This window comes from Dasypus novemcinctus, chromosome 18 (genome assembly GCF_030445035.2).
Source record: "Dasypus novemcinctus isolate mDasNov1 chromosome 18, mDasNov1.1.hap2, whole genome shotgun sequence".
NCBI classification, from domain to species: domain Eukaryota; kingdom Metazoa; phylum Chordata; class Mammalia; order Cingulata; family Dasypodidae; genus Dasypus; species Dasypus novemcinctus.
This window is the reverse complement of record NC_080690.1, coordinates 82739485-82754086: the sequence shown is the minus strand read 5'-3', so window position 1 is coordinate 82754086 and position 14602 is coordinate 82739485. Positions and strand designations below refer to the sequence as shown.

The window sequence follows — 14602 nt, the reverse complement described above, 5'->3', positions numbered from 1 at the left end:
GCTCAAGAAAGTGCCAGCTCACTAGAAGCACCTGACAGGACATACAAGTGCCAGCCATTGAATGGCCTGAAATACCTCTCCAAGAGACAAAGCTAAGTAATGTCTATGTCAAAGTCAGCTTTTGCCTCTAACTCTAGACCAAATGCCTATTGCTGCAAACCAGACTTCCCTTTAAATGACCTACCTGTTTCCACCTGTAGCTTAACTGAAAAGGAAAATGCCTCTTCTCATTCCTCTCCTCTACCAAAGAAACTGGGATTAGCAACTGATACCTAACCGTGTTGCTTATTGCAATTTCTCTCTAGAGTTAACCAACATTATAAAATAAATCAAGGAAAAATACTGTTTCCCACCTTTGGGAAAATGTAGCCTATGGAGGCACCTTGCATTTTCGAATTCTCTGGTCCTGGGTCCTCTTAGTAAAACCATATATTCCCAAATTTTAATTAAGTTTATTTCTTCCAGGATCAACATCTTGTTAGCCATATGGGGAGCTCATCCAGCTTCATACAGGTTGCCAGATCCATCTTCCTCTGATTGAGATAGAATAGCAAGGGAGCTTTACACCTTTTACACCTTGTCAGGTAGAGTCTACTGCCCTTAACCAGCAGGAAGTAGCTACAGAAGAAAGATCATCTCCTTTCTGCATCCCTTTAAGATTAAATGGGTACACTCTCTGAGGGGCAATGAAGCAGGTTGGTAAGATAGGGAATTAATAGATGGATCTGGAACCTAAAAGAGACTCCATGTGGACATCAGTAAGACAGCTGCTGGAATATCCCTCCCCTCTCCCCCCAAGCATCTGCTATCCAGAGCAAATACTTCTTCTGGAAGCAAGGAAAAGCCTTGGATGTTCCCTGAGACTTTATACTGGGCCCCCACTGGGAATTGCAGGGTGGGGTAATCAATTGAAGTTGCAAGTAGCAGGAACCCTTCCACTGCCATTAGCAAAGGGGTGGAATAATTAATAGTTTATAAAGCAGACTGCCTGAGAGTGCTCACATCTGCTCTCTTGTCTCTGGACTTCTTCCTGCCCTCTGCACACCACTTTCACCAATTTTCCCCTGCCCTGTGGCCATGCAAGTGAACCTGGGGATTTATAACCTATACAGGGAAATTGTACTCTGTAAATCAGCCCTCTTTATCACATTTCAAACCCTTCCTCTCTACCTGGGACCTGTGATGTGTTATTTTCTCCCATTTCTCTTCCCTCCCTATTGAATTACTGGCCTAACTCGAGCAGCATGCTTTTGAAATTCATTTCTGCCACATAGCCAAGAACCTAAACAAAATCCAGTAACTCTTTGATTTGCCTTCCCCCTAGCAATAGGCATCTGGGTTAGAGTTAGAGGAACAGGTGTTTTTAACATAGACACTACTTATCTTTATTTCTTGAAGAGGTGTTTCAGGCCATCCAATGACGGGCATTCATACATCCCATCAGGTGCTTCTCATGAAGTGGCATTTTCTTGGGCAGTTGGCTTCACTCAGGGTTAGTGCACCAAGCTGGATATTCCTTTAACTTTAAAAGCTGTGGGAGTAATTAGAACTGCAGAGTAAACTTTTTACATTTTTGGTTTTGAGTAATTTCTAGTAATTTCTTTGGCTGTTTTTGCCAGGCTTTGTTTTTTGAATACCCATTTGAGTAAGGCAAACAGGGCTTTCCTTCTCAGATGAGTGCCTTGGTGAATATCATGGAGGACTTTCCACTGCACAGCTCCTGGCAGGTAGAGTTGAATATTTTAAACAAGCACTCATCAGTTTTCATGTTGAACCCCAGGCTAGCTGCCCTGGTTGTTTCATCCTGGGTGTACTGTGGAACTTCATTTACTGGGGACAGGTTCTGGAATAAAGGTTAGGAGGGAAACCTGGGTTTATGCTGGTGCCTTAGTAGCTTGGTAAGCATGAGCATTTCTTTTTGCTATAGCAGTGTTTATTTTCTGATGCCCTGGATAATACATAACTGCTATTTCCTACGATGACAGTATGGTTCTTAGTAAATCTAGGATTTCTTGCCTGTGTTTAATAGGTGACCAACTGTTAGTTAGCAAGCTTTGCTTTCATTACACAGCAGAGTGAGCATGAAGGACAAGGAAAGCATATTTACAGTCTATATAAATATTAGCCTGTTTCTCAGCTGTGGGCTTTAAACTTGGGTAAGTGTAATTAGCTCTGCCTTCTGGGCTAAAGTTCCAGGGGGAAGAGCTTCGATCTCTGTGGTTTCAAATTGAGAAACCCTGCATAGCCTGCCCTTTTAATTCTTTCCCTAATAAAACTGCTTCCATCTGTGAACCATTTAATGTTTGGGTTCACAAGATGCTCAACCTTTACATCTGGCCTGCTTGAATAGTTTCGGTTAAGAGTTTCAAGGCAGGAGTAGAGAAGAGACCCCTCAGGATGTGACTCTGGGCCCACTACCCATGGTAGGGTGGCTGGGTTGAGAGTCTGACACACCCTTATCTGCACCTCAGGGTTTTTATTAATTGATCCTGGTATTAATTAATGAGCTACCTCTAAGCCACTGGTGTCCCCAGGCCTCAAGCATATGGTGTGGGGGGAAGTCGGTGAGAGGTTGCCCCCATGCTAATTTGGTGGCTTTTTAAATTAAAAGGACTGTTGGCCCCACTGTTTTCAGGTAAGGTGGCCATGACTTTATCTTATAGTCATGTTCATTCAGTACACCGAAAATGAAGTTGACCAGGACTTTGAACATGTTCAACGTCCTTCTGCATATGATTTACTAGAAGTATTACCATAATCCTCAGACATATATCTAGAATAGAAAAAAGGTATAGTATTTGATACTAATTAATGAATTACTCAATGCATAAGTTTCTTGTAGAGCTGCAATTAATAACTGTAAGTTTCATGTTTGTGATTCCTTACATGTTATCTCTCCATGGAGCAAGGTATAATGGCAATTGTGTTTAAGTTTTCCTCCCAGTTTTCTGGTTTTCATTGTTCTACTTGATATGTTCTTTACAGAACTCCAGCACCATTGACCCTAGAGAGAAGCTAGGAAAGTAGTTTCCAGTAGTCCACCCTTCTGGTGCATGGGGCTCTTTGGAACTATGAAACAGTTCTAGTTTGGAGGTGATATCCATTGTACATTTTGCTATATTGAGCCATTATTGGCTGTTGCAGGAGTTTAAAACTGTAACATAGTTTTCATTGACTTCAGGAACACAGCCAGAGATGTAGTAGTTACTTTTATTGTTTTATGTGTCAGCAACCAACCTAGCCAATAACTCATATGGAGAGACATCCTATAGTGTATTGAAGGCGTGATTTGAATGCACAAGAGAGTTTGACAATGCTGAAGTTTTCCTCTTGATTTTTATATATCTTTTAAACATTTGTAATGCAATGTGTTACATATTTAATGTAACTTTAGTACTTTGCTTTTACTTCTACACTTGTACCATGAAGATGTTAATTACAAAGTATTTTACTTTGGCAGTAGAGGAAAAGCTATTTTTCCCATTTTTAAAAAGAAAACTGAAAATTCCCAGTGGAATCAAGGTAACTTTTCATTACTGCTACTTGAATATGCACATTGAGGTGTGTTCCAGAGAGGTTTTTATTGCTATGAAGCTACTTTTTGTCATTATTATTAAATTAGGTTTCTAGTTAATTATGGCTTCTTAGAACTAGCCATTTAAATGTTTCAGTGGAGCAGATGGTTTTAAACTCTTTATAATTTATTACAACCACATAGACTGTTTAATATACATTAGATTACAATTACCAGCTGATGGGAAATACTATCTGTATTTAAAAGAAGGCAGATCTACATTTTCTTCTTTAGCTTAATTTCATAAAACCTGAACTTACACCTTTTATCATTTTAAAGATTTAATATATATAATGTTATTAACTTGTTATTTTATAAGCCAAGGAGATAACACCCAAAGTAAATAAATTGAAACAGTTATAGTATACAAAGAATTTTTTTAAAAATTTATACAGGAGGCTAAAACCATTTTAATACAAACTAATAATTCCTTGTGCTTGGAAGACCTCCCTCAGAGCTCTTGCAAAGAGAAGGCCCTGGGGATGGAGCTGGTTAAAGAGTTCAGGAAAAGTCTTTTCCTTTTTTCAATAGTTCCTAATTCAGATTTTTATATGACATTTATATTTTAGCCTAATTTGGGTTCTAGGAATATTTTTCACAAATATAACTGCATATTCAATTTTTTAAAAAATTTGAAAAACCTTTTAAAAGAATTGTTAATTTGTTATTATTACCACAAGGAATAAAAATATATACTGTTAGGCAGACATGAATAGTTTGACTTGGAAACACAACTTAGTTACTTCAAACTTTCATTCTTTCACAAAACAATTTTAATGATAAAACATGTGGAAGATGTCCCAGAAGGCTTTTTCTACTATGTAGTATAACCATGCAGTTTAGCATGAGAATTTTGTTTTTCAATTAATGGCTTACCAATAAAATGTTCTGAATGCTTTAACACAATTTTCCTGTGCTTCAGAACTTTGTATTTTACCTTGACTTCAGAAGACTCTTGATGAGCAAGACCAATTACATGTATATTCACTGAGGCTAGTAAAGCCTCAGGAACTGGTTTCTCTCATGAATTGCTACCGGAAGGAAACCTGACAGTCAAGGCAGGAGGCTTCTTTTACTTTCCAGTTCTCAGAGGTAATAGACCTGCATGGCCACTGGATTGGAAGAGTGGAAGTCCAACCTTGATGGTTAAGAATTCCACCAGGCAGTAATTTAGTTTTACACTTGCAGGCATGAGAGAAAGCAGAGTGATTAATACCAGTGGAATAGGAGACAGGGATGTTTTCAACTTGTTTGTTCTCAGCCAAAGGGGCAGAATTTGCCAAGAGATAACCATAAGCAGAGGCAAGGGGTAGGACCAGACTTGCAGTAACCCTAAACAAAGGCAAACTCAGTTTACAATTACCATCACAGTAGCAGAAGTTTAAGGGTTCGGTAGGTTAGTTATAAAATGAACATAATTAAAGGTAAGTTTGAGGTATATTTACCATTTTTACTATAGTAAGCACAAGATAGACTTGAAGTACCAATAAATGATGGTAAATTAGTTTAAAATTACCATTATAATAGCTGAAATCTAGGCTACATTTACTCCACTGTAATAATTTCAGTTATTATTTTCTGCTGTTTTATATATAAAAGCATTTAAGCAATGATGTTAACTCAGTTTCTAGAAAATTTCCCTTAAAATCAATGTTGGCACTTTTATTAAGTAAGCAATTAAAACAATTTTATTAGTAACAGTTTTGTGCCACTTTTTCACAGCCATTAAATACATTCCACTTGTGATTTATGAATTAAATTAACTAGCAAGACTGTATTGACATTTAAAGTTTTTTTTTCAGATTACCTTTCACTGTTATTCAATTTGTAACAGGTGAACTCCAAATCTGATTTCCTAGGCATAAGCAAACTGGCAAATTTAAATGTAGATTTTAAAGTTGAGGACAGAGTTAAGCACAGATTAAAACAGAAGATGAAATTCAATACCTTTAGCATTTCTAGGAACTCTTTGATTTTAACTGATGGCATATGAGCTCTTTTTATTTTGATCACTATTCACAACTGAGTTTTCACTAATGGAAGTTTGACATTTATTTTCTCATTATTTTTAAGGAGACATGATATGAAGTTTCTGGGCCTTAGATCTATCTGTTACTTTTTATGCTAGTTTAACTGGAATTCAGGATTTTATACAAAGACTGCTCTGTGGCCATGGGGACCAGCAGTAGGCAGAATTTCCTGATTCCTGAGAAGAGATTCTTATGGAGAGTTTGCTGGTATGCCAGAAGATGTGCTTATTATTTTTGGAAGAATGGAGAGACAACTTTTTAGTCAATTGACCTGGGACCCTAGATTTTCAACCTAACCAAAGTTCATCATTTTACAGAAATTAATACTATTATCACGTGGTATGAAAATATTTACTGGTACTAAAAAAGTGGACAAACACCATAGAGTTATAACACACAGACAGAAACATAAAGTTCATTAATTTGACTCATAGTTCTTATGCTTTTGATATGGCTGTTTGCAACCTTTCCATCATTTTATATTTTTGATTTTTATTCTCTCAGGATTTTCAACTGGAGCTAAGGGGACTCACACAGTATACTTCACAACCTTTGGGTAAGTGTCATGTTTTCAGACATGTAAGCTATGGGAGGAGGCTTATGAGGGTAACATCTAACAGGACTCTTTGCCTACACCTGCTGTCTATAAGACAAGCTCAATTGCTATCCAGCATTAAAATTTAAAGGTTTATTTCTGGCCAAAGTTTTCCACTGACCAATTCATATTTAGACTAAGCTTTTTCACAAAAATCATTCCATTTCTCTGTAACTAATATCTTCCAAATTTAGACCAATTATTCAGGAAGCATTCCAGTGGGAAACACAGGGATATTGATGAGGGAGTGGAACTTTAACCCACAAAACTTCTCTCACTACCACCAAAACTTTAACTTGCAGTTTACCAAAACCAAACATCAGATCAGTATAAACACCCAACTCAGATGAAGAGCCCTAGAAGGTGCTTTCACTGCCCTTGACTAGAAGAGGTCATCACTGATCCTTGGATTAGGACTCCAGTCTTGCCCGGAAGTATGTCTTTGAATTTTATTCACAGAGTCACACACACAGCTACTCACTTTTCCACAGTCATAGGCACACAGCCACTCCCTTTTCTTTATTTTTCAGACCTGGAGAAGATGGCATACCCCCTGAAATTCTGAAGTATTAGGGCCCTCTCAGGGGTTGTTCAGGTCCCCCTCTCAACATTCACAGTTAGGCTTTTCTCACACTATGCCCCCAGGGGACTTACTCATCTGGCCTGGGGAGCTTTTCTGTTCTATTGGTGGTGCTCCCTTACAACCCTTTAGTGCTTCTGGTTTCTTCTGAGAGGGCTCTGACAGAGTCCACAACTTCTTTCTGGACTAAAGGTATCCAGAGTTGCCTGGGCTGGGGTTTTCCTGGGCTCTCCTGGCTTCCTTAGAGGTGGCCAAGAGGGGCAACCAAATGCTACCCTCTCTGGGCTTCACAGTGATCCTGGGCAAGGTCCCAGAAATGTAGTGGGAACAGACAGAAGTTGGTGATCCTGTATTGAAGGCTGGGGTGTAGGAATTCTCTGAGAAGGAAGATTTATTACCACAGGGCAGTCCCAGAGGACTTGTGTCCAAAAAAACCAAGCACAGAGTAGGGCCTGTACCTCATTATTATTCAAGAGACACTTGGTATGAGGTCAAGAGAGGTTTTGGCACACAAAAGCCTTACTTTGTCAGCTTTTTTAGAGAATAGGGGTTTCTTTGAATACCAGGTAAGCTTGAATTAGCATACCATATTCTGTCTGGATGTATGCTTGAATGCACATTCAGTTTACATCCTTCCAGAATACATAAAGCCTATAGAGTTTATATCACTTAATTGGCTCTCCAGAAACTAGGTAAACTTGGATACAGAATTAGATAAGTTTGAATACATGCATATATACATACAGGATATATTAATATGACAAAACTATTTTAATAAGAAACATACTCTTTGTTATTTGTATATACATCAATTATCTCAAAAGGAGTTTTATATCTTTCCACTCAAAACACAACAGCCATTAAACTGTGTTACTTCAACAGAGAGAAAGTACAGCATTGGGTAAACAAATCTTCTTTAGTATAGATTATTACAGACTGAGGTAGCATTCAACAGGTTTTTCTGCTGTAAAGTTACTTTTTCTTATTAACATTAAATCCTAGATTTCTACTTAATGGTTTCCTGGAATCAGTCATTTACATTGTAATCTTTTGGTTTGGAAAATGCTTTCAAAATCTTCCTGTAACCATCCATAACCATGTAGACTAGCTACTTCAAGTCAAGATAAATTTCACTTTTAAATAAGCTTATTGAATTACAGTCAGCAACAAATGAGATTTACCTCCACTAATCCTTCTAGAGCTTTCCATATCCATTCAAGTCATATCCTATATATTTCCACCCTGATTTTATGAAAACCAGCCATCTTATCTTGAGACAAAACACACTCCCTTAAACAAGCTTTCTGAAAACTTCTTTCCAATCACTTTTTAAATATACATGCTTTATAAAAAAGATACTTATTTTACATAAATACTACATGAATTTTTTAGTATACTTTTTAAATTTTTTAAAAAGTTACTTAGATTGCATGAATATTACATGAATCATATCCCTTTAAGTCTTGTCTTATATCCCTCATTCTGTTCCAAGAAGAACTGGTCATTTTAATTTCAACAAAACAATTTTTTTAGGAGATACTGGGCTGTGAAACTGGCACCTTGTACATGAAAAACAGGTGTTCAACCAAGGATCTACACCTGTTCTGCAAACAAGTTTTAAAAAGTTTGTAACTATTGAACCAAAAACTAATCATTTTCCTCATCTTAAAGACTGAACACACTGATGCTACCTCATTTTATTAGAATCCATATAAACCTAGGGAAATTGCCCCTGAGTAGAATAAAATCAAAATAATGATAGCTGACATAAGAAATACTTCCTTTTTTCTTTTCCTCTATATTTTAAAACTTCTTTGTTTTCATATTACCTTAAATTTCTGAACAACCTTAAAAGCATTCTGACTCTCAGGCTCTGGAGAATGTATTATAATTGTTTTGTTTTAATCATAGTGTAGAAAAATATTTTCATAGCTTTTAAGTAAACAATTTTTTTCTTTACATACTGCAATTTGACCATTGGATTATTTTTTTAATCTCAAAAATGTTAAAATTTAATTGGAGGTTTACAGGACAGACTATACAAAATCAGAGTAACATTTTCTTTGTCCCCACCACTCTTAATTTCCAGGCCTAACAGAGACAGTTCTAAGTTAATCTTACCTTTCCCTTGCCCTGGGCAGGGAGAGGGGTAGAGGAGGTCAAGGAGCCTAGGAAAAACCTTTTATCCTAAAAAGTTATTCAGTTTAAAAATTACTAAACTTTATCAACACTAATTTTCTTAATGTGGTTACCCAGGTTTAATTAGAATTAATGTGGAAACAGAACAGAGATTATTAATGTAGACAATTTTTTTACTATTATTCCTTGTTTTTTTATATAATATATAGTAAAACTATACAAATGAAAGTATGAAAACACATTTTGTACTAGCAGATATGTTGAAATACTTAAAACACTTTACTTAATGTATATTGAAACAGTAATATACAATATTTTAACCAGGATTACTGGCACATGTAGGTATGACTTTATTTCTAAGAAAAACTATGTAATGTATACAATTTAATTCTATATGAATTTTGAAACTTATGATGGTATTTTGTTAAGTTATTTGGAATTATATATATGTACAAATTAAATTTGTACAAAATTTTGTTAAATTATTTTGAATTATGTATATATACATATTAAATTTGTACAAAGCTTAGAAAGTAATCATTTCTTTAAATGAATTATTTTTATTTATGAGGATGTAAATAATGTTTTTTAAAATAAGATTGATTTATTTATCTCTCCTCCCCACCCATTGTTTCTTGTGCTTCCTATCTGCTCTGTGTTTGTTCTACTCTGTCTGCTTGTCTTCTCTCTAAGCAGCCCTGGGAACAAATCCTGGGACCTTCTGGAGTGGGAGAGAGGCACACAGTCTCTTTGGCCATCTCAGATCCCAGGTCTGCTGCATCTCTTATTGTCTCTCCTCTGTGTCTCTTTTTGTTTCATCATCTTGCTGTGCCAGCTGTCCATGTGGACCAGAACTCCTGCGTGAGCATTTTGTTTGGGCCAGCACACCAAAATGGGCCAGCTCTCTGCTCAGGCCAGTTCACAGCATAGGCCAGCTTACCTTTTCCCAGAGGGCCCCAGGAATCAAACCTTCTATATAGTAGATGGGGCCTAATGGCTTGAGCCACATCTATTTCACAATATTAAGCACTTAAGATGTTTATTTTAGGGGAGCAGATGTGTCTCTAGCAGGTGAGTGCCTGTCTCCCATATGGGAGGTCCTGGTGTTTCCTACAGAAGATTAGCAGACAATGAGCATTCACAAGGAGCAGAAGACTGTCATCAGACAAGGAGAGACTTATTGTCTCTTTGACAAGGAAAGCAGAGTTAGCAATGAGCAAAAACAATGAGCAGAGAGATGAGGGAACAATCTTGAAGGGGGAATATTTATTTTAGGTTATACTCTATTTTAATTATAAGATTTTCAGATTGCAGCATACTGCAAAGCATCTTTGCTTTGTTTTTCTAAATAGTTCTGTTTATCTTAATTTTTGACTGCAGTCCTGTAAATTACTTGGCAGAGATTTGAATATACCTGCTTATAAAACGGAATGGTAAGATTGAATTCTTTACAAGGACCGCTGCCTCGGAATCTTCATTAGGATTTGGGAAATCTTATTATTATAGCAGGAGTTAAACCAGGTTAGAACCCAGAAGGAGACAACATAAGGGTTTTAAAGAGCACCAGAAGCTCAGATGCTCCAATTTCTGGGAAACTAGTAGTATTAATTTAGCTTAAACTGTTTGAACACAGCTCTCTAAGAATTTTGATTTGTTAATATAGTAGTACCACCCAGAGGTAGGAAAATATACATTAACAAATGGACACAAACCACAGAAACACAGAAGTACAGAAATAGAAAACTTCCTCTTTCCCATGAAAGTGGAGAAACAGTAAAGAAACAGAAACAGGGAATGTATGTAGTGCAAGTGGTTGAGTGTCTGATTGCTGATAACTTGTAAATATAAAGAAACAGAAAAACCAACTCTTATTGGGGAGTGGATGTAGCTCATTGTTTCAGTGCCTGCTTCACATGTATGAGGTCCTGGATTCAATTCCTGGTACCTCATAAAAACAAACAACCTCCCCTCCCTACAAACAGAAGTGAATTCTCTTACCTGACAGCTGAAAACAGAGATTGTGATAGAGGGCCCAACCAGACATGAACTCAACAAATGGATTTTGAACTCAATTGCAATATGACAGGAATTCCAAGATATGAGTGGGGCTACACCCAGGTGATAATATTGATGAATTCCAAAAAGAAAATTGGATTGTTTGTAAATTGATCCTTTCCTCTGGGCATATTAGATTATGTTAGATTCATAGGTTTACTTGATTAAGCAATTATGTAAACCTCTTCTTATGCCAGCAGGACTGATAAAAGGCATGGCAAAGGACAGAATTAAGGGTTTTTGCTGTTAGTATTTTGATGTTGTAGTTTGATGCTGAAGTCTTAAGTTGGAGCCCTGGGAACTGGACTCAACAGAGGAAAGAGATGCAAGACCCTGGAAGGGAGGAACCCAGGAAGCCTGAACCCTCAGAAATGTTGGCAGCCATCTTGCTCCAACACCTGAAAATATACTTTGGTGAGGGAAGTAAATTATGCTTTTTGGCCTGGAATCTGTAAGCTCCTACCCCAAATAAATACCATTTATAAAAACTAACCAAGTTCTGGTATTTTACGTCAGAACTCCCTTTGCTGACTAATACAGAATTTGGTACCAGAACTAGGGTAGTTCTTTTGCAATGACCAAAATGCTAGAATAGTTTTATAACTAGAAAGGGTATTTTTTTAAGGAATTGTGTCATGTTTCATGGAAAGAGCCTAGATTGCTTTGAAGAGACAGTTGATAACAATAGGGATGCTAAAGAGACCTATTATGATACCTTACAAGTAAATGATGGGTTGATTCCAACTTTTGGCAATACTGAATCATGCTGCTATGAACATTGGTATGCAAGTATCAGTTTGTGCCCTTGTTTTCAGTTCTTCTGGGTATATACCCAGCAGTGGAATTGCTGTATCATATGGCAAATCTATAGCTAGTTTTTTGAGGAACCACCAAAATGTCCTCCAGAATGGCTCGATCTTTCTGCATTCCCACCAGCAGTGGATGAGTGTTTCCATTCCTCCACATCCTCTCCAACAACTTGTAGTCTTTTCTTTTCTTGGATAGTCACCAGTCTTACAGGAGTAAGATGGAATCTCACTGTAGTTTTGATTTGCATTTCCCTAATAGCTAGTGATTTCAAGCATCTTTTGATTTGTTTTTTGGGATTTGTATTTCTTCTTTGGAGAAGCATCTGTTCAAATCTCTTGCCCATTTTTTAAATGGGTTGTTTTTCTTTTTATTTTTGAGAAATAGAATTTCTTTATGATATTAGTCTCCTATCAGATATATGGTTACCAAGTATTTCTCCCATTGTTTAGGCTGTCTTTTCACATTCTTGACAAATTCCTTTGAGATGCAAAAGCCTTTAATTTTGAGGAGGCCCCATTTATCTATTTGTTCTTTTGCTGCTCATGCTTTTGGTGTGAATTTCATGAAGCCATTTCCTATTACAAGGTCCTGTAGATGTTTCCCTACATTGTTTTCCAAGGTCTTTATGGTCTTAAGTGATAAATTAGGTCTTTGATCCATCTTGAGTTGATTTTTGTATAACGTGTGAGATGATAATCCTCTTTCATTCTTTTGCTTATAGATATCCAGTTCTCCAAGTACCATTTGTTGAAGAGGCTATTCTCTCCCAGTTGAGTGGGCTTGATGGCTGTGTTGAATATCAAATGACTGTATATGTGAAGATTTATATCAGAACTCTCAGTTTAATTCCATTGGTCAGTAAATCTGTCTTTGTGTCAGTACCATGCCATTATCACAACTGTAGCTTTGTAGTATGTTTTGAAATCAGGTAGTGTGATTCCTCCAATTTCAATTTTTTTTTTAATGGGTCTCTGGCTGGATGGGGCCTCTTTCCTTTCCAAATAAATTTCATACTTAGTTTTTCTACTTCATTAATAAATGCTGGGTTGATTTTAATTGGGATTGCATCGAATATGTAGATCAATTTCAGTAGGATAGACATCTTAATAATATTTAGTCTTCCTATCCATTAACAGGAATATTCTTCCATTTATTTAAGTCTTCTATGATTTCCTTAAACAGTGTTGTGCAGGTTTCTGTGTATAAGTCTTTTACATCCTTAGTTAAATTTATTCTTTGGTATTTGATTTTTAATTTACTATTGTAAATGGTATTTGTTTCTTGATTTCCTCCTCATATTGCTCATTATAGGTGTAAAGAAATGATACTGATTTTTGCACATTGATCTTATAACCTGAGACTTTACTAAACTTATTTATAAGTTCTAGAAGCTATGTTTTAGGCTTCTCAGGGCTTTCTATGTATAGGATCATGTCATCTGCAAATCAATAAATTTTTACTTCTTCCTTTCCAATTTGGATGCCTTTTATATCTGGTTCTTGCCTCAGTGCTCGAGCAAGTACTTCTAATGCAATTTTAAATAGGAGGGGTGATAGTGGGCATCCTTGTCTTGTTCCCGATCTTAGAGGGAATCATTTTAGGATTTCACTATTGTAAATGATGTTAACTGTGGGGTTTTCACATATACCCTTTATTATGTTCAGAAAGTTCCCTTCTATTCCTATCTTTTGCACTGTTTTTAACAAGAAGGGATGCTATATTTTGTCAAATGCTTTTTCTGCAACTATAGATATGATCACGTGATTTTTTCCCCTTCAATCTGTTTATGTGATGTATTACCTTAGTTGATTTTCTTATATTGAACCATCCTTGCATACCAGGAATGAAACATACTTGGTCATGTGGGTTTAATTAATGTGTTGTTGAATATGATTAGCAAGTCGTTTGTTGAGGATTTTCACACCTAGATTCATTAGAGAGATTTGTCTAATTTTCCTTTCTTGTGGTGTCTTTGTTTGGCTTGGTATTAAGGTAATTTTGGCATCGTGGAATGAATTGGGCAATGTTCCTTCTATGTTGATTTTTTTGAAAGAGTTTAAGCAAGATTGGTGAGTTCTTTCCATAATTTTTGGCAGAATTCACCTGTGAAGCCATCTGGCCCAGGGCTATTTGTTGGGAAGTTTTTTTGTTTTTTGTCTTTATTTTTTTTATGTTATATTAAAAAAATATGAGGTCCCCATACACCGCCTATCCCCCTCACCCCACTCCTCCCTCATCAGCAACCTCTTCCATCATCGTGGCGCATTCACTGTACCTGGTGAATACATTTTGGAGCACTGCTGCATCACATGGACAGTGGTCTACAGTGTAGTTTACACTCTCCCCCGTCCACCCAATGGGCCATGGCAGGACACACAATACCCAGCATCTGTCTCTGTAGCACCACCTAGCACAACTCCACATCCTGAAAATGGCTCCACATCATATTTCTTCTTCCCTCTCCCTACCATCAGCAGCTACCGTGGCCACGTTAATGACAGATTCTATCTCTTTATTTTTGATTGGCTTGTTGAGATCATCAGTTTTTTCTTTCGTGAATGTAGGCTGCTTATGTGTTTCTAGGAATTTATCCATTTCCTGTAAATTGTCCTTCTTGTTGGTGTATAGATTTTCAAAGTATCCTGTTTTGATATTCTTTATTTCTGTGTGGTCAGTAGTGATATTCCCTTTCTCATTTCTTATTTTGTGTATTTGCATCTTCTCTATTTTTCCTTTGTTAGTCTAGCTAAGGATTTGTCAATTTTATTGATCTTCTCAAAGAACCAGCTCTTCATTTTATTTATTTTTTGATAGCTTTC

At 36.7% G+C, this 14602-nt stretch overlaps 1 long non-coding RNA gene across 1 annotated transcript in view; it reads left to right on the top strand.

Annotated features, from left to right (window-relative positions):
* LOC131274418 (uncharacterized) overlaps positions 1-14602 on the top strand; it is a 144376-nt gene that overhangs the window by 122906 nt on the left and 6868 nt on the right. Inside the window, exon 3 of the long non-coding RNA XR_011646410.1 lies at positions 6109-6160. This is a non-coding gene — a long non-coding RNA (uncharacterized lncRNA). The remainder of the gene's footprint in view (positions 1-6108; positions 6161-14602) is intronic.